The 26,523-nt window shown below is 32.2% G+C and overlaps 1 protein-coding gene across 2 annotated transcripts in view; it reads right to left on the bottom strand.

Moving 5' to 3' along the window:
- LOC121118763 (uncharacterized) overlaps positions 1-26,523 on the bottom strand; it is a 36,398-nt gene that overhangs the window by 5,795 nt on the left and 4,080 nt on the right. Inside the window, exon 1 of one of the 2 annotated variants that reach the window (XM_071888365.1) lies at positions 13,813-13,837. The exons of the other annotated variant lie outside the window; for it this stretch is intronic. The gene's annotated coding sequence lies outside the window, so the exon portion shown is untranslated. Of the gene's footprint in view, positions 1-13,812; positions 13,838-26,523 lie in introns of those variants that run through there. 2 annotated transcript variants of the gene reach the window in all.

The raw sequence follows: 26,523 nt of genomic DNA, 5'->3' as shown, positions 1-26,523 counted from the left end.
TCACCAATCACCCGGTATCTATGATGGTGATAGGAGTCGTGGCATCAACTGGTGAAAAATGCCACCACTGTAGTTCCAGAAGACCTACTAACTTACTGGAGCGGACTACTTGGAGATTTTTGGTGACAAAGGTAAAACCAAAGGTCTTGAACATTACCAAGGAGCCTCCATACTTCATTCAACAAGATGGGACACCTCCCTAAACTACAAAGAAGGTGCAGTCCTGGTTGACCATGAATATGTTCTTTTAGCCCAAGAACTTCTGCCCCTCAGAGCTCAGACCTTAACCCACTGGATTAAAGTATCTGGTGGAATATGGAGTCCAATCTGATATTGAATAAGTTATGATTGTCTGTGAGGAAGAAGTACATCATCAACGTGTGCAAAGTCTTCAGGAGCCGCCTGGAGCTTGTCATTAAAGGCAATAGCACTGACATATATTAAATTATATTGAATTAAAACTAGTATTTGCCTTAAACCTGTCAAACTTCATCAATATCTCTATCAGGAGCATGATTTGATAAGTTATAGAAGCCAAAGACTTTTTGAAAAGTCCGGTATTCTGTGGCACATTATAAAGTGCAGATAATCCAAAGTTATATGACTCATAAATACATAATTACCATTTAGTTTTAATAGATTGTTGTAATTAAATAATGGATTTTAAAACAAAGAAATTGGTACTTGTTACAATTTGCTTACACAAATTGTAACTAGTACATAAATATATATATTATTGGACATGGATATTGAGTGGAAAATAAGTGCGGGTTCATCCTTTCCGTTTATTTTTGAACGCCTAAGCGTCTGAACGGAAAAAAGTTTGAGAGATGAATAAAAACAATATTTGAACGGCGTTCATTTTTTATTATTCTCCTAAGACAAGGCAGGGAGTCCAAGGCTAGCTTAAAGCATAAAGCAAGGGTGGGGGGAAGTAACGAGATCAATCTTTACCCAAACTTAATAGACTGCAATATTACTTTTTGTACGCTAGGGGCACTTATGAATGATTATAACAACCTATCCAATTATCATGAATTCTGTCAGTAAAAAATAGTATAAGTCACAAGTAAAAGTGACGTCATTTGTAGTAGTTCAAAGTGGACATCTCACGATGAAAAATGTTTTTTCGTAGCCAATTAAATTTGTAAAAAAATGGTCGTCGTTTAAAAAAAAAAAAGAAAAGAAAATGAAGGAACGGATGAACGAAAGGGGATTTTACGAAATGAACGGAAAAGTGTGAAGGGATATCTTTGTACATTGATCTATGTAATCGGTGGAAATTGAGTCCCTATTGGATTGATTCTTTTTACTTATTTATTAATAGTGTTAAAAACCTCCAACTAGATTTAATGGATTTTCATGGTATCGTGCATTGTTATTTTTATTATTTCGACTTTTTACGCCCTAAATCCTTAATCTTTGTATGTATTTTGATAAACTGGTTATGATGAAGCATTTATTTATTTTCTGAAGGATATGAAATATGATTCTCTTCTCTCTTCTTTGGAGTGCTACGTTATTTCGTAAATTTTATTGTAATTTTTTGTACTTTCATAATATATTACTTCAATAAGAGTGACTGCTTAAGGAGGATGTTTCAACAGTACATCATTTTCATGCTATTATTATTCTCTTTCTTCATATAACAAAAAGTAATAATCATTTCACTTATAATATTTTAGAGCCATTGCTTTGTGTCACATCATGATTATGGCACAATCTCAGAATTAATATATGTATACATATATATTAATAAAAAAATTAAACTGCACGTTTATGGTAATAGAGTAACATGAGAAAATGTTTTTTCAAATCATGATCCACTCCATTCCTTTTTTTTCTTCCTGCGAATCAATGGCTAATCTTTTAATGCATATAGTTTTGAGTTACAATCATGATCCATGAGCTCCTATTTCTATTTATAAATTGCCAATAAGTGCTATATGAATATTTGTAGATATGTAAATAAGTCCTTAAGGAACGTCGTTACCTTTTTGTAAGTATACAATTTGGTGCTAGGTTTGTACATTTATTCCCCGTCTTCCCATCCCGACTATTTCCTTCCAAATAAATTCATCCTCTGCACGTGTGGTTACCTTTATTGTATCACACAACCTTTCCGTCAAAAAGAAAAACACAAAGAAGGCCTGAAATCATCTAGCATATATATTATCCAAGACTGTCATTCGTTCTATTAATACTAAACTCCTATATAGTATTTCATTCGATACTGCATATAATATTTTATAAAAAGCGTAGCTTTGCATTTGTATTTCTATATGATACCCAAAATTAATTCATATAAATATTAAGATGGCCAATATATTAATATATATACAACGAGGGATTAACAAGAAATTGTGTTCCTGTCATTTTGAAAACAAAGTATACGTATTGCATAACATATTGCTTTGTTTATTTATCAAAAGTAATAAATTATGAAATAGCCATGACTAGCGATAAAAATCCTGTGTGTAATGAGCATGTTAATAAAAGAAACCGAAAATCAACATGGGAACACTGATGAAATATGAGGAATGCTGTGGAGGATATCACCTAGAATCAGCTGTAACATGAGAGGAGAGGGGGAACGACTTTTCCTAGAACTACTCCGAGTTCGATCCCCAATTCTACTCTGAGTCCAACAAGACCTACAATATAACTTCACAGCAAATTCTCAAGGGTACGCCCCCGACTCTTATGAGCACACACGAATGTTCAATTAGGTTTTAAATATAAATGAATCTATTAAGGAAAGCAATTTTCACTACTCAAGAATTAAATAATAATGACAACTGCTAATGTTAAGAAAAGTCATTCTTTACATTAGCAATTCAAAAACACAAAACAAAAAACGAACCACTAAAAAACACAGGATTTACATCACTACCCAGTAACCATGATGTATCATGGCTAAGGAGGAAGTGACAGCTGGCAACAAAAGGCACGGGGCATTTTTGTGTTAGCGAGGTAACGCCGATTGCGAAATTCGTCCCAGGACATTTCATTCCCATTTTGAAAAGGGTTATTTTGTTATGGCATACGCTATTTATTTTCAAAGTTGTTAGTGTTTTTTGTGTAGCACTGTACATGGAGGGGTCCGAGGAACGTGCTTATTGCTTGAGTAGATTCTAATTGTGAGGTGATAAATAAAGAGAAAAAAGGAACATCATTGTTAATTGATGAGAAGGAGTTGGGAGGGACAAAAGTGGATTTGAAAGATCACTTTACTTATTATTATTACTTATACCTATATCTCCCATGTTAAAAATAATATCCAAAGACTCACTATTAAAGATTTATGGTACGTCCCTTCTGATCCGTAAACACCATCAATTATATTTGTTTCCATCCATCACTATTCATTTCTAGTGCCGACTTCCAACTCTGCTCTCCCTGTACAGTATTACTTGATAACTACTAACTAGTTTATAAGTATAAATGGTATGACGTCGAGAAAGATCCCTTTTCAAAATGGGAATGAAATGTCCAGGGGGTGGGGGTGGGGGGATTTCGCAGGCAATAAATTCACTTGGAAAGAAATTACTAGAGATGTAATTACCGGTTACCATACACTATACCTTAAAAGATTTATAAATATGAACTGTTTATGAAATGAAATCAAAATGAATAAAATCTCGCGGGCGTTTAGGTCCACTCATATTTCATATTAGTGTTTTGTTCTTCCATATTTAGGACTTAAGACGGCAGTCCCTTCTAGTTCAGTCCTGCATATCTGTACTAAAACTTTAGGTCCTTGACGACTTACCTCAAATTTATTTCTTCTTTGTTTAATCAGTTCTAGATCTGACCGTCTTAAGGACCGATCCTTAGACTAGACTAGACTGAAAAATTAAGGACCGACAGAACACTATTTCATTCTACACATACTCCAAATGACTGTACGCTTAACGCTTCAAAAATGATTGTATACTGTACAGAAAAACATACATACTTTCAGACAAACTTGGCTTTATTAAAATAGATTGTTAATTCATAGTAAATAATTATTGGTAATAATTCACAGCTTTAACAGAGCTAATTCAAATTCAACCAATCAACGCTCAGAAAACTTATAACAAAAATGTAGAAAAATTCCCAGATGACAACAAAATACGTCACGTCGTCACCCTTACAATAACAGAAAATAAGCCTCAATAATGTTTTTCTACAAAGCGAATTCTTCCAAACTATGAAATTATTATTAAATAATTGTTCAAAATTTTTCACAACGCTCAAAACACTGATGAAGGGAAAATGAACAGTGGAAAAAAACAACAAAAAAGCTGACAACTAAAAACTTTGTAAATTTGTATGTTGGTGAAGTAGCACAGTCCTAAGATGATCATTTTTAAAATATGATCAACCAGCAATCGTACCCGGTATAGCCAGGGCCTTGACTAACAGAGAAACGTTATTTCAGTCATATAGAAGATAACTCTCAAACAAATATTCAGTTTTACTCTCAGTTTTTCACGAAGCTACTAAATACTTAGTAGTTCTCTCTTTGAGAATCAAAGACGAAGAATAATAATAGTTCGCATTTTTTTAGTAATGCCAATCAGTAGTATTTTGGGTGTCTTAAAAAAAGAAACTGAAAATCAACATGGTAACCCAGACAATTTGAAGAATTTTTATGCAATCGCTATAGCTCATGGACAGCAGGCTCGAGAGTTATTCTCTTGAACTTGATGTGTGTACGTTCGCGCTCCAGTGATTCCTAGAGAAAGAAATAATCTATAGGTATATGGATTTCCCCATAAGATTCCTAGGTTAGATGGAATAATTGTAATCTATAATGTTTACTTATACTTAATGAGTGGAACTCCATCTAACCAATAAAAGGAACATTAAAAAAAAAAAAAAAGAATTTTTGAAGGAGAGTAGCTTAGCTGTCATGATGTTTCATTAAATAAGGTAAAATCAGCTGTTAAAAGGGAGAAGGGAGAGATGGAATTTATCAAGGACATACGCAAGAATTATTATGATTTGATCCTCGATTCTACTCTGAGTCCAACAAGGAAGTCCAATTATAACGTCTCAACAGATTCTCAGGATTACTCTCTGTCTTTTATGAGTATACACAAATATTTAATCGGATTTTTTTAAATAATTTATGTTTGATAACAGCTTAGGAAAATAAAATACACTCTTCAAAACTATAGAAGGGGTAAGTTAAAAAATGCTTTCGATTAGCATCACCGGTAAACTTTAGTCTCTAGAGCCCTCACTAACTGTGCTTTATATGTACATGCTTGTTGCAGGGACTCATTGAAAGGTCCCATCAATAATTATTTTTCTTCTCTTCTTTTCTTTTTTAATGAGCTTGTTGTTAAAAATGTGTCGTCATCTGGAACACAAACAGACAGACAAACTTTTACTTTATGAATATAGGTTATATATTTGGAGACATTGATTGTGATTCTAGTAGATGTCTAAAATATGAAAGTACATTATATTCGTTGAAGCTTGTCTTGTTATGGCAATTTATTTCAAAAATACTTATTTGATATGGATTCACGAGGGGGATCGAAATGGGAATTTCCCCAGAGAATATCCCAAATCTTATTATGTATTAGTATATGTACATATTTATGAAATATTTCATATTATACACAAATATGAATTGATATAGTCAATACTTAAAGATTTTGGAATATAAAAATAGGATGCTTTTGTACTTGAAGTACGGGGTGTTCCATGGACATTATAACACTTTTCAATGATAATTGTAATCAAATATATTTCTTATAACAAATAGATAGAGCTACAAATTTAGCTTTTCAATTTCCTTCACACACTCCTTGATAAAAATTATTTCTCAATACGTTCCTCCTTGTCGACCATGGTGGCCATAAGTTTATTCGCCCTGGGGAAAACTGCCCGTGGAAGATTGTCCTGGAGAAAATTGCCATGGAAGAAAATTGCCCGTATTTTGTTCAAACTTCATACTGAATAATAATTCATTCAATTTTTTAATTTCAATCCAATCTTCTAAGAAATGATCGAGAGGATTGGTATCAGGGGGGGGGGAGATTAATAACTGAGGGCCTCTTAAAATAATATGGTTGAATACCCTCCGCCGCCCTCGTATTAGCCGGTGGTAGTGTGGGATTGCTAAAAACCACCGCAAATTCATCCAATACATCAAAGGAGCCCCTTTAATACAAAAAAAAAATTAAAAAATAGTTCCAAGCCCTTGGATTGTGCGGGATATTTGGGGGTACCCCTGGATCAGTAAAACAACTGCCGAATCATCCAATATTCTTCCAGTATTCCACCATATTTTATGAGGCCCTAAGCTATTTATCTCTCTTGCGCCCCCCTCCCTCCTCCTCCTATATTGCAATAATATTACTCACACTTGAAGGTTCTCCCTCGGGGAATGGAACTAAAAAATATGTTAAGATATTTATCATAAGTAACACCAAGCAAATGTTTAATGTGTTATTATTCATCATGAAGCTTGAAGAATATACGGGCAATTTTCTCCAGGGCAATTTTCCTCGATGGCAATTTTCTCCAAGGTAATCTTCCACGGGCAATATTTTCGAGGGCAGTTTTCTATGCACGATTATAATCATAACACATATTTCATATATCTGATTTAGCTTAATAAACCATCAACATTTCTATGAAAAATTTGAAGGACCTATATTTAAGGTCTGATCCCAAGGACTGATTGTCTCAAGGAGAGGTTCCAGGGACATATATCACTAAGGACCGATAGGATTGGTCCGTAGACTTACTGGAACGAATAAATAAGAGCTAATACATCAATACTGGCCAGTAATTTCTGCGGGAGTTATTCCCAGCTAGATAAGTGCGGATATCTTTATTCGAAAGTTTTTTTCTGCGTACATTTTTACCGTGAGTGTGACGTGCGATGTCGTAAAACAAGCATACACTCCACAGTTTCAGCCGCAATTTCAATCTTTAAAATTGAGTCGCAAAACTTCGAGTATTATGTAGGACTAAGACTTAACTAGAGAACTAGATATCATTTATTACTTTCTTTGTGTTTATATTCTTCAATCCTAGATAGGAGTGAAGAAAATATAAAAATGCTCACGCTATTTTCTTAATTGTATCACAAACCTTTTCTCCTAAAACAAACATAAAAAAGGCCCTAAATCATCTGGTTCTTCGGGAAATAAGTCAATCACGACCAACTTTCATTTATACCTTAGGTACTCCCAAACTATAATTTAACTATGGTTTATACTACAAACACTTTTTTGATAGTATTGAACTTGGCCAATTCAGTTGAGTATGGAGGTCGCAAAGGAAGAAATTCGCCATATTTTACATGTTTACCACATGAAAGGGAAAACGTATTGAAAGCGACCAAGAACATTTGCGATGTATACGAGGCCGATTCTCTTCCGGTTCGTGTTACACAACAGTGGTTTGAACGACTTTTTTAATGCTCAATTCTGCCTTCTACTGTAAGCAACTCGACCGTTTGAAGATGATGATCAAATAGAAGCAGTCAGCATTGGTGAATAGGAGACAACAAGTCATCATCATGGCAAGCCCAGGACGCACACATCTTTGAATACGCGCCAAAAGCTCTGGGGTCACATATGGGAAGTTCTTATACATCCACCTTACAGTCCCGACTTGGAACCAAGTGACTACCACCTGTTCTTTTCTATGGCCAAATCTCTTGAAAGCACAAATTTGGCCTCTATAGAGGCCTGTGAAAATTGGGTTTCCAATTTTTTGCCAATCTTGACAAGAGCTTCTACAAGAAGGGCATTATGAAGTTGGATTCTTATTGGCCATTGGATGATTGTAAAACTTCTTATAAAGTATTGAAACAAAGGGAAAAATACGACGTTACTTTTTCCCCAACCTAAAAACATAGCAAAATTTATGAGTAAATTATGATAAACATAAAAGAGTACCAATTACTTTACATTATCATTAAAACACTGATATTTGTTTAAATACAAATTGCTAGGTTTTGATATTTTGGGTCCTCATTTTTCAAAATTTAAGGGTTCTTTTTAGCACAATTTGGGCAAAAAAAAAAAAAAATCCAATAATAAATCACTTATTTATAAATATTTAATAATATTAAAATCCGACTTTGTATTTTCTTCGATAATATATTATTATATTATAAGGTATTTATTGCTGATTAATATATATTTTTTAATGTAACTATACATTAGTATTTCTTTATTTCTAAAAATTATTCATAGAAATAATTAGATGGCCAATATATTTACCATTTACCATTTTCACTACTAGCAAACCACCTCTTGACAAAGTAGACTGTGTTCCTATATATTATGAGCTGGTCATGAACCTCTGTGAAAGTTATTCCCGCCAGGAGAAGTGTAGAAATCTTGATCGGAACGTATCTTTCTGAGCTGATTTTTAGCCTGAGATTGACTTGGAATGCAGGAAAACAAGCATCAACCTCTTATTCATCTTTATGAGATTTAGGGAAAGTGTTTTAATGTTCATACAACACCCCGTAGTACAAGAATATCGAACAGCCCAACTTTGAAAATCATGACACTATAGCCACTGCTTTTAAATTCAATTTAGTAAAACCAGGGGCGTCTGCAGAATTATATTTTGGTTTTTTATATAAAAAATAAAATTATTATAAAAAAATTTCAAATGTTAAATTTTTGGAAAAAAATTCCTAAAATCCATAACTTTTTACAAAAAATTGTGACTTATTTTCAAAAAATATTACATTTTTTGAAAATAAATTTTCAAAATCTATAGGTATTTCCAAAAAAAATTATTTTTCGGAATTTTTTTTTCTCTGCTGCATAATTTGGCCGAATGACAGAATTTTTTTCTGTATTATATGAAATATCGACTATTAAAATATAGAAAGTCTTTTTGTTATTTTTTCTGCCATGTTCAATGTCTAAGTACATAGATTTTTATCACTATTACATCAAGTTATTTTTTTTTTCAGAAAAAAAAAAAAAACTCTGAATAGATTTATTGTTTATTTCAAGGATGAAAAAGTAATAATTCATAGGAAAACAAATTAAATCAGCTGTTCAAAAAAGGTCATACATAGAAAGGAGAAAAGAATATGTATTTACAATTGGTTTCATTTGAATGATTTTTGAAGGGCAATTGTTGAAGGGGGGAGCTACAAATGATTTCCACTAGACTTGGATTCGAGTATTTACTTGTACTTGAAAAACTCGACATACTTGTATGAACTCGAATCACGTAAACTCGAATATTTATAGTAGTCTCGAGTAATCAAAGTATCTAGGTATTTATTTCCAAATCAAGGAATTACTCCTGCCAAACTCAAGTTTATAAATAACTATTCAAAATAAAGGATAATGATGGCTCCAAATTTACTAATCTTTTTTATGTGCTTATTCATTACGAAGGATAGGAATGGCACCATAACCTACAGATTGAAACAATTATACTAGCAGTAATGAAGGTTGTGCCTGGTTCAGGTTCATCATTCTATCGTTTCAACGGTTTCGGTTCTTTTTTATAGAGGCTCAGTTTTGTAGCAGGCACTTAAAACAAGGGGCTTCGCTAGAAAATTCGTCCCCAGAAATTGATATTAGATACAAACAGGGCCGCAGCTACCTTATACACAGAGTGTGCCATGCCCAAGTTACCAAAAAGGGGCTTCACAGCTAAGGTTGCTTAAGACGATGGGTTTCAAACCGGGGGCCTAGGGGGGAGGCTAGGGGGGTCAAGAAGATGGAGAATTGAGGATTACCTTCAGTCTGTACATACATAGAAAACATGTTTCATATAAAGGGGGCCTTGGCATAGTACAGTTTAGGAAACCCTGGGTTATGAAATATTATAAGGTCCCGACAAGCTTAGTAGGTGACCTGGGTCCATAATCTACCCCATCCCTTCTCTCTTTTATTTACACTGTCTTGTTCATATAAACACTTATCCAGATCGATATGAAGCCCTTAACTATTTGGAACTCATATACAACTGTATCACCCTGGCGACGTAAAAAAAAATCATCATTGGAACACGCTACAATTGTAGTACACAAAAAACTAAGAGAATTCACTTATTGTTAAAGCAAATTTATTTTAATAATATATATTGTATTTTCTTTATATATTCTAGTAATGAACAAAAGTACAAGAACCGAGACCGATAACCAATATATTGCAGTCTCGATTCAAATTTGTCGGTTCAGGTTTTAGCGGTTCAAGAACCAGAACCGCTTGAACCGCTAAATCGATAAGGGCACAACTTTGGTTATAACCAGTTCCAAGGACTGATAATCTCTTACAGTTTATAACTCACAGTTTTAACTCCGTCAGATACAGAATATATCTATTTTATAAACGTACTAAAATAATAATAGTGTTGGATCGGTCCTGTGACCGATTTCCTAATCATTTTTTTATCGGTCCGATCTTTTTTACCATTCAATGATCCTAAGGACGATACGTAGGTCTATCAGTCATAGCTATCTTTTTATTTTCTTCACGCTTAATTACGATTGGATAATCTAAAATCGAAGAAAATAATGCATGATAGCTAGAAACTAGAATAAAAGTTCTAGCCACACATTTCCTACTTTAAACTTTAGGTATTTTGTCTCTTTGAAAAAAGTTATGTTGAACAGCTGAAAGGACTGAGTAAATACTTTATTTACGCTGTTGTAGTTATCATAATATACCGATAAGGACTATTGCTAGGACTGATAAATTTTATTACCCCCCCCAATAGGACTGCAGTCTTTTTAGTTCTTTTAGATCCATCTGACACTATTCAATAAGCAACCTAACTTTTCTTATTTATGTTATTTCTTGAAAGCAAACTCTAACACATAATTTTTAAGTCGAATCCAACTCTAATTTTTGCTAACAAAGAAACAAAACAAAAAAGTTATCTCTACCTTGTCGTCACCTTTCCATGAAGTAGTTGTGCTGATGCAATTATTCTTTGAATTGTTAAAAAGTCTTCAATAACTTTTGCTCTTGCAAAAGCTGCAAGTTCCTTGATTTACCACCAAGGGCATGCCACGAACAAAAAAAAAGTATGAGGAATTTCCTCATTTATAAACTTCCTATATAATAAGGCTTCAAGTCAAAAATAAATAAAAATAAAATTAGTTTCTTCAAAAACAGGAAAAAAACTATTTTTATAGAGCCCTTTAGCGTTAAAATAATAATGCAAATATATATTTCAGATATTTAAAAAAAACTTTAATATAATAGTTTTTATGACATATAACCTATAGGGACTCTATACAAAATTACAAATGTACTACCTACTGGTAAGTTTTATGCCCATCTAAATTTTCTTTTAAAGTATGGAAAAGTTGTCAATGAACCTATTTTTTCCGTACATTGGTTTAGTTTGTTGGAAACAAATAGGGATTTCTATTTATTGCTTTATGAGATAGTAATAGTAGTCTTAAATAAGGATTGACATACATTAGTTGATATTATGCGCTATCTCCAGTCTTACCTTTAATTAGAAAGAGAACTATGTGTCATGCAGTGCTGGTAGTACAAAGATGAAAGAAAAACAAATACAAAATGGAGACACAAAACTTGCAGAACCACTACTAAATTTCGAGAAACTTGTATAATTGCTTTTTGTAAATAGGAGGTTATATTGCCAAATTCCTGTATTGAGTAAGCTTATATTATGAAATATTACATTGTTAATTTCGTCATTTCTAACTAGAAGAAATGTATTCGTCAAGGAAAACGAAGCAACTCAATTTTATTATATGTTTTGTATGATCGAAACACATATTTTCTTTTGCTGACAAATTAAATAAAAGACTAGATTTAATGGAGACGGGTCGAAATGTAATCAAACGAAATTGGAAGAAGCAATACGAAGTTATCACTATGAAATAATGAAATTCAAAATGTCTCATGATTTATCGTTTTGTAAGAACTCCATAATTCCTGGAAAACAAAATCCTAAGATCCTGGGAGTGAAACCCTAATATTTACAGAGTGCAAACCCAAAACCTGCAGACGAATGACTACATCACAAAAACGTGATTTTTATGAAATCAAGAACATACAACTCAAAACTAATGTATTGAAATACTATATTTAACTACATTTTTATTCATTATGTACTTTTTAGAAGCAATATCAGCCTCAACACGCCGGCGAACTGATTAGCAGCTCACGGCCGTGTCCATGGCGTACGATGCTGTCATGATGACTGTTCCAAGTAAATCCAATTTTGGATGAAAGGTGCGGCCTATATTCTTTTCCTATACGCATTAAACTCGTTTATTTTTTGATTTTGTCAGTCGTTTGATAGTGTAATGAAACCACGTAATTAAAATAACGGGGATAACATTGTAATTAAATGCTACTGCAACTTTTGGGTATCTATTCTGTACAGCGGCAATTATCAGCTAATTATGTATCCATTAACAAAAAACTGAATGGTTCTTACTGACTATCATCAATCGCCTATCCTAATGCAACAGTGAGGACTTGAAATCGACCCTTACTAGAGTTCATATTTTGAAGGCTTTGCAACTCCTTCCTACAATCGTATTAGATACAAAATACTATTCCAGAGTGCGTTGGAATTGTTAACACTTTGTAAATATTGTTCATTGGATATAAAGTAGTCTCTAAATAATCTTTTATAGGGTAAAAACTAAGTTTGAATCAGACTCTTATACCTTTGGAATATTCAAGGACTTGGACTTGTAAACGAAGAATTGATAATACAATTGGAGTTGCAGTATAAGGACCTCTTTTCCTACCTATGATGTCTGTTGATTTGTTTTGGAAGATGGACGTCTAATACTATAGACGTGTCTTTTAAAAGTATTACTGCTTGAATGTACTCTACACTTACGTAAGTAAGTATTCATTCGTCATAAAATGTTATCATAGATAGGAAAAGAGAAAAGTTTTCTTACGTAATTAAATTTCCATGCTGTGGTTATGTTTGTAAAACATGTGTTTCCAGTGAGTATGACACTGAAAGACAAAGCCTTTTTAAAGAGACTGAACATAGTAATTGGTGAGATAACTTTACTTAAATCTATGGTAGTAATTATATACATACAAATGTATGCACAATTTACATATAAAAAGATGCCGGAGTTCGTCATTTTTGGGCAATTTTGTAACAGATTGTTCAAGATGACATTTGGATAAATGTAATATGTAATGTTAGTATAGGAATCGTGACAAATTCAAAGTACATATGACTGAGTGATAACATATGCAACTACCTACGGAGTAGGGATATCAGATGATATCAACATGGTGCATTTGCTCTCGTAAATGTAAATATGTATTATATATATTTTAATAATAATTATCTATAATTGAGAATTTTAATGAGGCTTGCGAAATTACAGAGTTACAGTATATATAAGTGCAAGGACATCAGATGAGGAACATGGTTCGAGAAGAATTATGCATCAGTGAAGGACGGCGTTCTAGAGTTATCATTATCATTACCTATATAGTTACTATGGTTTATCTCCCGAAATGTATTGAGGTTTTACACCTACAGAAAATTCCAGATAAGTACAACGTTTAAATGTTTAATAGCAAACAGTAGTAAACGGCATTGACCAGAGTAATTAGGGGTCTACGTATAGACAATAAATCCGGAACAAGTCCTTCAGTGTTACTCTCCGTTTTTCGTTAGACCCTGAATACGTAGTTACTTAATACTTAGTAGGGCGTTACCTCGCAAACAAAAGAATATTCTATGTACTTTATTGTCAGCTGTCGATTCCCTCGTCTCACTTGATACGTCATGGCTATTTCATAAATTATTCTTTTTATAAAATAAAAAGAGGTATTAAGTTATACTTACGAGTATGCTCCGTTTCCAAAAGGACAGGAATACAATTTCTTGTTGATCCTTTGTAGTCGTCATACATTATTTATCTCTCTCAATGATATAAATTCGTAGTCCTGAGTATTTATAATTACATTCACTCTTCCTTCCTTCAATCTAAAAATATATTCCATTAAGGAAATTAGGGCATTTCATTAAGTGACCATGAGCTACTATTCGAGTATTGAGTGAGTTGACACAATTTGACTGAATTGAGTAAAACATCTGTTCTTTTGCAATAAAATCATGCTAATTGAAGTGAAAAAGTCTTCAAAAGTAACATAAATTTAACTATCGTTTCCTGGAGAAAATGAAGCTAACAGGTTGGGCAGAAAAACGTTGACTGTTAATTTTCTCATTAAAAGGCAGCACATTTCATATCTCCTGGATGCTGAAGTTGAGATGGTGAGGATTATAGACATTGTGAGGTGTTCCAGGAGCCTGGTTTTCAAGGTTGTCAAGATGAATAATGATGAGAGATACCTCTCTAGGCAAGCAAGTAATGTAAGGCATAATTTAAAGAGGGATCCGAAGTTTCTATCAAGATTGGAGAAGAATATCAAAGAGTACTTGACTAAAATCGGTGATTTGTCTCGTCAACGTCTATGTATATATCTATAATCATAATATTATGTAATAAGTGAAGAACTCCCCATCAGTGGAGTAACTCATAAATAAATTTTTCTGGCTTAACATTATCTATATAATTATTCATAGGCTCATAACTGTCAACGAGAGTTAAATCTCCAAAAATGATCTTCTAGAAAATAAGTGTTCGTGTTTTTGCAGTTGGCATATTAAACTATTATGAAGACATCACGTTCATTACATTCTGAATGAAATAATAGGTTAATACTTTCACCGTGAAATATATAGGTACGTACTTACTTAGGTAATAAAACTAAACATACGTTGTCGAATGCCATATTACTATATATCTCCTCATCTCTGTAATCGGTATTCGTACAATTAATATTCATAATTCAGATTCAATTAAATAACTAAAAACTTTTATAATATTAAATGAAGTAACTAAGTGTTTGAACATTTCAAAAGACTGAGTAGTAAGGAGGGATTGATTTCGAGTATCTTTTTTATGGTATCAGGTAGGGCTGGTTAATTTAACTTATCACTTGAGTAGAACCGGGTACTCTAATACCTGTAAGTAATTTGTACAGGTTTAAGCAATTAACATAGACTGGTAATTAATGTTAATTTTCTCCTTAATATAAGAAGGTTTAGTAATTATTTTTTGAGCTTCTGGTTCAGACATCTTTTGTGTATTAAAAACCATAATAAACATTCCGTTAATTATGAGTTAGCAAAAAGACGAAAGGCATTGCATCTCAGTTATCCTAGATGCTGAAGTTGAGGTGGGAGGACTATGGACATTATAAAGTGTTCCACAAGCCTAGTTTTCAAGGTGACCAAGATAAAGATTGATGGAGAACACCTCTCCAGGAAAGCAGGTAATGTATGGTACAAATTAAAGAGGGGTCTAAAGTTCCTGTTCTGCTTGGAGAAAAAGATCTTCACCAAATCGATGAATCGTCGCACCAACAATTCTCCTCATACGCAAAAACTAAACGCCACCTTGTAACAAAGGTCATGAAGACCAGGAGGCTTGAGAGTCCGCGTTTTGTTGCCCAACCTTGTAGTATAAATCCTTAAATTTTTTTGCCCAAATTGTGCTAAAAAGAACCCTTAAATTTTGAAACAATGAGGGCCCAAAATATCAAAACCTAGCAATTTGAATTTAAACAAATATCAGTGTTTTAATGATAATGTAAAGTAATTAGTACTCTTTTATGTTTATCATAATTTACTCATAAATTTTGCTATGTCATTAGGTTGGGGAAAAAGTAACGTCGTATTTTTCCCTTTGTTTCAATACTTTATAAGAAGTGTTACAATCAATCATCCAATTGTCAATAAGAATCCAATTTCATAATGCCCTTCTTGTAGAAGCTCTAGTCAAGATTAGCAAATAATTGGAAACCCAATTTTTACAGGCCTCTATAGAGGCCAAATTTTCTACTTCAAGTGCGTTGGCCATACAAAAGAACGATTTTAGGAAAAAATGGGATGGGAAAATATGTTTAGGAAAAAAAATGGCAAGGAAAAAAGGAAATTTGACTAAGTGGAAAAAATGGCAAGATTAATTTAAACTGATATACTCGTATAATACATATCACCGATATAATATTTATTAAGATTATCAACATCGGAGTAATTTTTGCCTATGATGATTTCCTTTTCTCCCTTGTTACAGCTGCTTGTAGCTGTTTTAATAAGTTGTTATGACAGTTATATTTTCAGGGTTATCATGTGGATTTTGGTTTCTTTTTTTGACATCCCAAAATGCTACTGACTGGCATGACGGCCTCATAGGAGGTTAATAGTGGACTTACTATTTATACTAATATTACAGTAAGGTGTACGAATAATTCAAAGATATGTTTTTTATATTATTAAGATCATTACTTGTTGATGAAACTGTACACTAATTAAGTAGTTAACAAAAATCTTAAATTTTAAGATTTTTATAAATAGGATTTCCTTTGATTATTTTGTTATAGCTCTAATTTACTATGAAGTAATTGATATTTATTATGATGTAATCCTTATTTATTGATTTCTCCAATGAGAACCCACCATTTTTATAGTTTTAAAGAGGTATTTGTTCATTGCATGCTTGGTCAATTGCAATTAATTGATAATTTCATATTTCCGTACTATAAATAATTATATCTAATGCATTTTATTCGTTATTTAATCATGTCAAAAGAAAGAAGATTTTTAAAAATATAATAATATAAAATAAATGTTTTTACTTAAATAGGATATGATTTATAAAAAATACACAGCATCGGAGATGATGATGTAATAACTTAAGTACATAAATAAATGTATTTTATGCACATTGCACATAGGTTCGTAATAGTGTTGGATTTCTGTATGAAAATCCTTGTTCGGCCTGAAACCGATTCTATAGATAAATGGTTAATCCCGTATGTTGTGCTTTAAAATTGTGAACATCGACCCACAACAACATTATGTGAAACTAAAGCCTTGAGCCCCCTAAAAGCTTCTGAAGCCACCCAAATTTCTTATCATATCTTAGTTATATTTATTTATAAGTCTGTTTTAGGTGTTATCAGACATGGAATCCAAAATGGTCGAACAGATCAGTCTGAAATTTAGCAAATAGGGGCTCTAGGATTTTTCAATTTTTAATAGAAAATTTAGTCTCAACACTAGTAAGTATATTCAATGCTTATTCAATAAGAGACAGTGATGCAATTAGTTATACTTGCTAAGAAGTAAAAATAAAGAAAACCGAAAATAAACGTTTTAATTCTGACATTTTGAATAATCTTTGTGAAGAGAGCAGTTTTGTCTGTCCTGAGCAGCCGTAAGTAGAAGAAAATTAAGACAAATCCCATTCCGGAAATAGGAAGGACAATATACATATATTATATACAATTACTATGATGTCAATCCTCAATTCTACTCCGAGTCCAACAAGGACTTACACTTATATCTCCCGAGGAGCAACCCCACATTATCAACCTTCGTCTTTCATGAAGATTAGTGATTACTTTATACAGAGATGTTCTGTCTTCAAGAATTAAAGACAACAGCTTTGGGAAACAAAATAAAACCTTATTTAGATTGCCAATTTAGAAAAAGCCACTCCCGCTTTTTTGGACATGTTTTATACACCTTTGTCAATGGGGCACATTCGTTTTTTTTTACAAAATGATCGAAATAAGCGCCAAATTTTCAAAAGGCAAAATATTACAACTCTCTGAATAATAATATTTTTTAATAGTTTCATATAAATATATATCTTACTGGTAAATTCAAATTCAAAATTGTAATTTAGGCGCAAAACCCCTAAAATACAAAGGATAACATTTTTAATTTATTAATGCTGCCCCCTGGGTAAATCCCTGCCACATGAGTCTTAAAAAATTATTATAGGTAGCTCTAAAAAATGGCTAAAATATATATATCAATGCTATTCGATAAGCCATTGCTTATCACTTTATCCTCTTTTTATATAGCCACCTACAATGAATTTTCAACAGGTCTACTGCCCATTCAAATAATGTCCTCAAATCATGGAAAATATTTGGTTTTGGGAATCCATTTGGAATCTACTAACAAGTATCTACCTATTTATTATAAAATTATGATACAAGGTTTCAAGATAGGATATAACTTCAATTTTCCGTAACATAAAAAAACCAAAAAACTACCATTCACTTCTTTAATATATTCCATATTAATGCGTAAAAAATCCCAAAAACTGTCAACTTTTCGTCGAAATATTTGATTAAAATTATTTTTCAAAGATACAAGTATTTTTATGAGTAGTCAGTTTTTCATTATTATTATTTTTTTTTTTGCTGTAGCCTAAAAAGATCGTTTCAAATATTTATTATATATTTAGTTGATCAATAGCTTATTATAATTCAAGATTATCTAATATTGTAACGACTTGTACCAAAGGGATAGTTGCTGCAGTGTTCTTCGTATTGTTTATTCTTCCAAAAAACAGGGGCTTCCACTGGGGGTGTGCTGTAGGGGCGGTAGTCCCCTCTCCAAATTAAGGAATTTTTACTTTTTACTAGACAATTTATATTCGAAATAAATATATTTAATATATTTTCTTCAAAAAATTGAAGATTTTTTTGACAAATTTTATATTTGAAATTCAATTTTGAAATTTTTTTCCTAAAAATTACATTTGTAGGAAAACGGTTGTGGATTTTTTGAAATTTTTTCGAAATAATTTAATTTTTGTGAATAGCTATGGATTTTTGAACTTTGTTTCCAAAAATTTTTTTTCTGAATATATGTGGATTTTCCAAATTTTTCAAAAAAATTTAATAATTAAATAATCATTGGTTTTTAAAATAACTTATTAGACACATCTGAGCATGCTCATAAAAAACAGAGAGTAAGAATGATGATTTCTTGGGGAATTAACTTCTATAATATGAAGAGGCAAAGTTTGTCTCTTCGGCGACACCTAATAACGGAGTAATTACGTGTGTGTGAGCTCATGAAAAGCGGAGAGTAAGACTGATGATTTCTTGGGGACTTATCTTATATATTATTAAAGCAAAGTTTGTCTGTTCGACGATGTCTACTATCTCCTAGCAATGTCAGAGATTATCGCTAGTAAGTTATAGGTATATATAATGATTAAAATTATCTTAATTATCCTTATCAATCATTAAGAGTATAACCTCATTAATAATAATGTTCTGAAACAAATTTGAGTTATAATGATTAGTTTTTTGCAATATATATTTCTTCATTACTTTTTATATAACTAGGTATTACCTCAATTAAGTATATTAACGCTCATTCAGAAACTCACAAGGCTTGTTAGTAGATGATGCAGAGTGGTCAAATAAGTTCACTATTTATTCTTGCTTCATTATATTTAATATGTACATATATTGTATTAGGATTATGTATGTAGCCAGGCTATAAAACGAAATTAAAGTTATTTCCTGAAGATATACTTTCCCTTTAATAATAATTATTGTTATTTTCCTTTGAAAAAAATCAGACAATAAATAGTCCTATGTACATTTTCAGACATTTAAAAATCATAAATATAAGTATAAAGGGAAGGATACTTAAATCAATGACGATATTTTAAATTATATCCGGTTTAATCAGGTAATTATGTTATTTGGTCTATATCAATGGAAAACATTAGTGTTCACTACTAAACCCCATGCTTTAAGATGCAATTTGCACTCAAGTTTAAGTTTAATGATGAAGTATATAGAGCACCATTCATTGAATCTTTAAGATTGATGCATCACTAATTATATATGATTAAAGTCCCACATGTAATCATCATTAATTAATTCGTTACATTTCATCATAGCCCGAACTGTTTTCATTTGCTCTTTTGCAAAAATTTCTTTTTCTTTTAAAAAGAAATAATAATATTTTACACACAAGCAGTCATACCTCGAATTACGAGCACTTGAGACACATGTATTTTCCTGTGTCCATTCATTTGAGTTAGATATTTGTTTGTGAGTGACATCTTAGCGACATTCATTTGAACGAGGATTTGAGTGATTTTCCTTTCAGCGAGTATTATCCAAACGTCATTTATTTGAGTGAAGATATATTTTGGGCAAACTTCCTTTCAGTAAGGTTATTTTCATTGAGTGTCATCTATCCAAGATTCATTTGAGTGAGCTTCATTTCAGCCATATTTTCATATATTAAACATTGCATGATGAATTACGTCTTTTTTTAGACGTAATTCCTTCCCAAAATCCTATTTAAAATCAAATGGGAGAGGATCAACTAAGGTTCTTATCAGATTTCCTATCAACTCTGTTAGTTTCTGAGAAGGGAATCATTAAAAAAAAAATAATAATAATGGAGTAGGATGGCGTTTAAATAATTTGATCAATGCGCTTCTGGGATGTAATGAAGAATGCATAGTATCGGATCATTCTTGTTGTCAATGTTATAAACGTCAACCTTGACTCATGAACCATTGTGCCCTTGTTTTGTTTTTTTAAATAATGACGTCATTCATATTGTATTGTATAATATATGAAAATGTCGCCTGAAATTAACCTCGCCTAAAAACGCTCGCCCAAATAATAAATCCTCGCTCAAATGAATGCAATCCCTAACTCCCATTTGGAATACCAAAAATACTCTGTTGGACACTCCTTTAATAACCAAATGTTTGATTATTAAAGGAATCTCAGCTTTGATCCATGCCATAGAGCAATAATGGGCGTAATACCAGGGATGCCTGTATGGTTAAAGTATGATATTTGCAGTGTAACAGATGCAAATGTATATATTATTATTTTTTGCCAAGTTTTATCTTATTAATAAAAGAAAACCTTAACGTACTAAGACTTTACTTGATGATAAATTTGCATTTCATATATACGAGTACATTGCAAGAATAAGCGATATATTCGCAAATAAAGAAGATTTTGCAAAACCTTTTTGCATACAGATGTATGTTCATAATTTCTATTTTTGACATTTTAATGTTCTACGGCTTCTTACCGCATACATATAGTATAAACATCCATATATTGCTATAATAAAGGTGAATAAAAAATTAAGTTGAAAGTCTATGTAAGACTTTTGATATCTGTTAAGGACATCTCTACTTAATTAAACATATTATTATCCTTAATACTAATACTAATATTTTCTCTTGTCAAATACTTTTCTCTAACGAAAGACTTAAGTATGGAGGTAGGAACACTAAAAAAAAGAGACTGGAGTCACGTTCAGTTCACTATCAGTCCTGTCCAGTTCAGTCATGCATATCAGTCCTCAAAACTTATAAAGTTTGGTCCTTCATGACGTCACTCCACTTTATTTATTCTTTGTTTAATCCGTTCTCGTAGTAACAGTCAAGGATCGGTCCCAATGACTGATAGGAACGGTCCAAAGACTGGGCTGAGCTGGACCAAATAAATTAGGACTCACACAATACAACTAACAATGATCCGTAATAATAAGATCTCTAGCAACGCTTCACAACCTCTTTTTTTCAATTCCTGTCCCATTTTTAGCCTTAAAAAATGTGTATCCTCGCTCTCAACACGAAAAACAGGATTATATAAATTCTATAAACTTTAAAAACAACAGCTTATCCTACTGGCTAGAGGGCGGGCGTATGCTTCGTGTTGAAAAACACTATTCTATAGGAAATAGCCCTCCTCAATGTTCATGATTGATCTACTTCAAACTAATAAGTAAAATACGCAGAATTTCAATTAATGGATTTAATTTCACTATTTATTTTATTGTAACTTAGTATAGAATATATATTACTTAATTTCAATTTACTAGGAAACGTTTTCTTTCCCCCCGGGATATTGTTTTTGTGAGAAATTCTACCTTTTAGGACAAAAACTCATTTTTTTTATTCATAAATGTATATTACATTTATGAATTGATTAACCTCTAAATATTCACACCACTCGCCTAAAACAAAGATACATAGTATATTTAAAAGAAAATCAAAATATGGTCACCCTAACTTTACTCTACATCAGCTAATGAGTCTAATTCTCCTCCACATCTTCTTTTAGAGACTCAGCAACAGTGTGCAATTCTTCTTTGGTCGTATAGTGTTGCTTTAGACTTTCTCACTTAGAAGAGAAGGATCTTTTTCAGATAAGGTTGATAGAGCCTACTTTAAGTTTACATTAAGACGATGTTCCTGAAAGACCGCCATTGATGTTGGATACATTACGTACAATTGTACTTTTACAAAGGGGTCCTAATTTACGGTCCATACTTCTTGTTTGAGCAGAATTTTGTGCCGAGGATTCAGCTGTATAAGGATAAATTAAGATCAACAGTCTTAAGGATAACCCTAATACTAGAGCGTACCGTCATATGGAGTATATGAAGTATGACATAGAGTTATGTCGGTCCTTATTTGAACAAACACTGTAAAATATGGCGTTCATCTTTGACGACCCCTCAAACAAAATTAAGTCAAATAATCACAAAACTTTTTAACAAATTTTTTTTATGTCAAAATTTTATCTGTCTGACACCATCATGCGTAAAATGATCACACATTGACAACGTGAGATGCACATTACTAGAGACATATATTCGAAAAAAATAATGGATTTCTTTTACTACGTCTATTATATAGTTTAGGTTTTCTTTTATTTTGACATAACAGGAGAACATCTTTTATGCATCCCTGTTTGGAGGAAATCTGAATGAATAAGATTCCTTATTAAAAATACATATTATTAGACATTTGGAAGTGTGCATGTGACAAACTTGTGTATTAATACAAAAGTACATAGACACAGCTTATTAGAAAGAGGCATTTTCTAATACTAATTAAGTATAATATACAACAAGAAAGACTACTGCTCCTTATATTTACTACTTATTCATTAATAAAAATAATGATTTTACATTATATATGAATGATTAGAATACTACGCAGTACTTTTATTGAATACGTTATACTTGAAAGGCCTCTCAAATCTCACGCAATTTGCGTAAGATTCACGCATTTACAACTCAAGAACTCTCACGCCCCATCAGTGCCATTGAAAAGTATTTACGGTATGATGGGATGAGCGAGGGAGTACTTTAGTCTCTAGAGCGTGAACTGGGTGTACATTACCTACGCACGCTTGTTGATAAACTTCATATAAAGTTACATTCATTACTTTTTATTTTATATTTCTCATAGCAGTAGGATTATATGAGGAATTATCTTCTATATTACCTAAAAAGTTTTCTGCTTGTCAACGCCTAATTACTCCAAGTAATACCGGGTCCTACTCCTATTAATTTATAAGGATGGCTGAATGACGTCATTAAATTATTAAATTTAATCTTTTAGTAAGATTAAAAATATATCAAGGATATAATGGTGACTTGATCAGGGGAGCCCCTATGTTTTTTTTTTGGGGAGTTTTTCTTTTTGACGATTTTGGCAGGATGTTATTGTTTTTTATAAATACCAAATTTGATATTGGTAATTTGGTATTACTTATGGTTCAAGCCCCACTGCGCCAGATATTGTAGTTATCATGCTTTTTACCATATCAATCAAAATAGTTCAGAAAGCCTGATTTAGAACCTTAATGCTTTAAATAAATTACTACAGGTGCTCCTTTCTTTAAAAAAGGGAACATGACCCCCCTAGAGGGGTCACTTTTGAATGAGATAATAATATATGAGCATACCTAAATCTATAGGTAGCTCAGGATGGCTTACATTCAGCTTGTTACAGATTTCTTCACAAGAGACAAGTTTTTCTATACTCAATGTGATTAAAACATAATCAATCATGAATGGTTTTTTTATTTATATTTAAAAATAAATTTATGAAGTAAGAAAAACCATTTCATAGTGTACTGTAAGGAAGAAAAAATGATTTTTGGAAAACCAAAATACTGCTCGTAGCATGAATTGGATTGGAGGATTTCCAGATCCCAGATGAAATAATAAAATATATTAAATTAGTTGCAGTGAGACATGATGACGTCAAGGGAAGTCCAACATATCACTAATACGTCTTTAAGTTAAATTAATAGTTTGTAAATGACCTCTGGAACCATTATAAAGTACATTACATAAAATGTGGAAATTCTCAAAAATTGGAACTCAACCGAGCTCTAAAAAATATATTTTCCCCGAACACAAAGACTCAAATTCGAACGGACTATAGAATTGGTATCTTGTTCTAATTGAAAATCGACTCGACGCAGAACTCAAAAACATAATTTCGATAGAACTTGAAAATTTTGACTTGAATCCAACCCTACACAATTAATTTACGGATGGAGTATCATTATAAAAGGATACTCATTCAAAAATATATTTAGTTAGTAAGTACAATTCGAATATCATATTTTTGTAAGAAGTAATGAGGAGTTAAATTTCACTAGCATTGAAGGCGTATCTATGCATAAGGAAAATATTCATTAAATTATAAAATACACACAGGAAAGGGATTAAATAAATATTTATGTATTAAATTGGCGTTTAACAAAGTACAAAAAAAAAAAAAAAAAAATACTAACCACATAAATTAATTTTGATATTCATAGTAGTAAAACAAAATATATATAATTCATTTTCAAAGGTGAAAATAATTTAGTTGTTATATTAAATTATTCGACTATAATGTGTCTTGATGCAAAAATAAAGAAATATGTTGTACAATGTACATTTTACAGGTTTAGAATAGATAGCTAATTAAAACTTTCTAATGTCCATGATCTTTATCTCAGAGTTTTCTGTCACAGTACTTTGAAAACTCTATAACCAAAAATGTTTAACTTTTTGTAAGATTTACGTTGTTTGTTTGGAAAAAACTGAACAATTATTATTGATTATGAACAAATCAGGTAAGTTTTTGGAAGAATGAAAAGGAGTACAACATCGATACATTTATCACAGAATTCTTAACTGATATATCTTTCTATTTCTTCAAATGAATTCCTTTTACTTCCACCATGTCCTCTAGCATGGGCCTTAAGGTACTGCAACATGAGGGCCTCGAACATGGACGTTCACTACTGCTTGACGGAGGCATTGCGTTCATACAAGTTTAAATGAGGGGTAGTACAGGTTCTCTTCTCGACTACACCTCAAATGGTATACTTCATGAGGAAAGAATCTGTGAGAAGATGATAACTGTATAATGCTTTAACCAAGTCAATGATTTCTGGCTTCTCTTGACTCGGTTGGCTTTGGTTGCTGTTGAAAGTAGTTGCCGATGTCGTCGTATATAAACGACCTTCCTCAAATCCTGCGCATCCTCTTCACAGTCCAATCATTAACATTGTGAGGCTTGGTATGCTGCCTCATTGACTTATCCGTACTTTGGTGATCGCAGTGTCCACGTTCTCTATGATCCCAATTTTCAAGTGTCCACCACTACCAGTGGACTTGTCAAGGCTCTGACCTGAAGCTACCATGCTTAAAGTTTTGTAAATATGACTCCAGGAGTACATTACGGCATTCATAATCTCCTCGGCAATAACTTAGGCTTGGAGCAAATCAGACAGCCTTTTCTTTCTCTTCCCATGCTGTCAATTGTTGATTTTTATTTATTTATTGTTTATTAGTCCTAATTTTAATAATGCAACCTAGTATTTTAAAATATTCACCTAAACTAATCCAGATTGATTTAAAGTCAAGTGAACGATTTTACCTCGCACACTATAGACTCAAATATTTAGAATAGTATTACCAATTTATACATTTTCTATACCAACAGATTCATTAATCAATAAATTAGGATTAATTATTATTGACCACAGGAGTCATTTTATAGGACATTTACCATAAAGGCACACAGCTGTTAATTAGTTTTCCTGCTCATATTTGCTCAAATAAATTACCTTGTTTCGTAGCAAACAAGGACCTTGACAACTCCTCAGTCATACTTCTTGTGATCAAGGATTTTTTTGTATTTGATATGTAATTACTAATGGGGGGAGGGAGTATTTGATAGGTTATATTTTTTGCAAAGTCAGGAGGAGGCCCATTAGGGGACTATTTAATGGCATAATGGAAAGTGGTGTTTTATGACAATATATATTTAAATGCGTATATGTACTAATAGCTTCTTTGATTACGAGCAAAATTCGTATGAGATAAGCGAATTCGTAAATGAACGACTGGTATATAATTATCATCATTATATTGATTAAATGATTTCAACAACTATCAGTGCTTTCCAGCGCTGGTTTTAGTAGAAGCGAGGCCTTGGGCAAAAATAAATATCCAGAGCTGTTTTCTTTCTCTCATTTTTTAAAATTTGATAGAACCCTTTTGTCGTCTTAGGGGTTAAATGGATTATTTCCCTATTAAAATAGGGGAATGTACTATGACCGGTAAATATATTCCCATTTAATTCGTTCCGTGTCTTTTCATTCCCAGTAAATTCGTTCCCTTCAAAATTCAACCAGAGACATTTCATTCCCACTTTGAAGATATATATTTATTGACGTCATATGGTTTATGTTCGAGTTCCACCATGATTTTATAAATATCACCCTTGTCCCCATTGTAAGTGATCCAGGAGAAGGGAGGAAGGGTACTGATGAACCTGCTTATTCGTCTTTACTTATTGTAGATTTGAATTGTGAGAAGATGGAGATAAAC

Source organism: Lepeophtheirus salmonis, chromosome 1 (assembly GCF_016086655.4).
Source record: "Lepeophtheirus salmonis chromosome 1, UVic_Lsal_1.4, whole genome shotgun sequence".
Lineage (NCBI taxonomy): Eukaryota > Metazoa > Arthropoda > Copepoda > Siphonostomatoida > Caligidae > Lepeophtheirus > Lepeophtheirus salmonis.
This window is presented reverse-complemented; position numbering and strand designations above follow the sequence as displayed.